We start from the raw sequence: 2,144 nt of genomic DNA on the forward strand, positions 1-2,144 counted from the left end.
TTTGTTGATCCAGTCAAGGTAGGGAATCTGGTAATCAGCAGTGGCCATTAGCTTTAGGGTGTTTTGTTTTAGGAACCTCATATGATCATTTATTTGAAGGCACTCTCCTTCAGATCCACTGGCAAGAACCACATTGAGGTCTTCCAGGATATCTCATCCTATGAGATTTGTGGCTATATCTGCAATCAAGGGTCTTATCGTGCCAACCTCTCCATCAGGATCCTCCCATTTATAGAAGCTTTTAGTGATTAATGCTCAGGAGGAGCCTCCTACTCCCATCAGTTGAGGTACCAATACTAACTCCCAGTGTGGGGGAACCTCAGAGCACCTTAAGATGGTTTTATCAACCATGGTGTCAAGGAGGCATTTGAAAGGTTTATTGTCTATTTTTATGGATAATTTTTGATGAATGTTTTCTGTAGTTCTGGTTACCCACAATGTTTGTGGCTTCCGTTTTGTTAGCAGGGCTGAGGGTTGCCCCAGCAGGAGTTTAAAGGTGGCAAAAGCTTGCCATCTCTGTCATATTTAGATTTACAATCTTTTTTCTAGTGAAAGCCCTTTTAACAGTGAGGACAGAGTGTTGTAGGGGGTCGAGGGGCAGCCAACCATTTTTTGGCCAATTTTCTTTCCACTGTCCAGTTTCCCCATGTTTAAAATATTTTGAGTTGGGTCAGGTTGCAGCTACAAAGGCCTGAGCAAGGGAGGAGGCCTGGTATGTAGCAGTTCCAATGTCGTGGGTGGCCACAATCCATTTGTTGTAATGTTCATTTTTTAGTCCCTGGCATGCTTGTCTGTGTTCAGGGGTCATCCTTTCTCAGATGAGCTTGTTTAGAAGCATTGCTTTGGCTGTGGGGTCTGTTATTTTTCTATCTAAACTAGCCTGTACTCTTATTATAAAATCTGGGAGGGTTTCAGCTGGTTTTTGTTTTTGGAAGGTTAATGAAGAGGTCTCTCCAGCCCTTGCGGACAAGAGGGTTAGGCAATCCCAGGCCTGTAGTGCACATAAGCAGACCTGTTCAAAACAGCCAGCAGGAATTACAGCCAGTTTGATTCCTGTAGAAAAATTTCTCTGACTAAACAGTTATTGGTTATAATTCCAATTTATGAATCCAGGTGGTGGATCTTGCCCTTGTTGTGGTCCTAGTTGTTGATTATATAAGTCATTTTTAGCCTGTATCAGGTATTCATCACTAAATAAAGCCTTCCATTGTACAAATAATGGACTGGGAGGGTGGATTGACAGACATCTCTCTAGTCCTGGGGACTTAGGATATTAGTATTAAAGGCTTGTAATACAGATTTGGTCCATGGAGCATGGATCCCATCCCCATGGACAGCTTGGTGTAGTTCTTTTAAGTCGGCTGTCAGGAGGGGGTAACAAGCCAGTGGATGTTGTCTTGTTATTTGTAGGTTAAAAGGGGAGGCTTCTACAGGTGGGGCTTTTGGGTCCCAAGGCCATTGTGGCTGATGATCTTGGGGGCAATAGTTCCCATTATCCCTGAGATTATAAAGCTGTTCAATGGCTGTGGGGGGTCATGCTGCAAATGGTGGTGCTGGTGGTGAAGGGGGAGGAGTATTTATCTGGGAATCTTTGGAAATATTTGAAATCTAGGTTTTAACATCTAGGTCTGTGTCTTCCTCAGTCCATGAGAATTCATAGGGGGAAAGAGGAGGGCAAAGGTTATTTTTGTTGATGAGTGGGTTTTGTCTGACTTGGTCAATTTTTATTTTTTGGGCTGTTGAATCTGTTACTGGGCAATCTTCAGGTCTTTTTGGCATGATGATGAATTCCACATTATAGGAAAGAAAAGATGTATTGTCAGTGGCATTCAACATTCCTGAGGCAGCCTGCCACTGGGGGATTGAGATGTTCTAACAAACCCATCCTGGCCACAGATTTAAGAAACTGGTAACCATCCTTGAGACTCTTAACTGGTTGCTGTGTTACCAGATTTTATGAGAGTTGTAAAGGTTATTGCCTAGAGCCAGTTGGGCTGTCAGGGTCTGGAAAGAGGGCAGGGGGCCTTCAGCCAATATTGGGGAGTTGCCCTGACTGAGAGGCTTCAGTTGCCCACAAACCATATCCAGACCCTCCTCGCCAAGGTGTTAACTGAAAGCAAAGCAAAGAGAGAGAGATGCCCTCA

This window comes from Nannospalax galili, unplaced genomic scaffold (assembly GCF_000622305.1).
Source record: "Nannospalax galili isolate Female #2095 unplaced genomic scaffold, S.galili_v1.0 scaffold2707, whole genome shotgun sequence".
NCBI lineage: Eukaryota > Metazoa > Chordata > Mammalia > Rodentia > Spalacidae > Nannospalax > Nannospalax galili.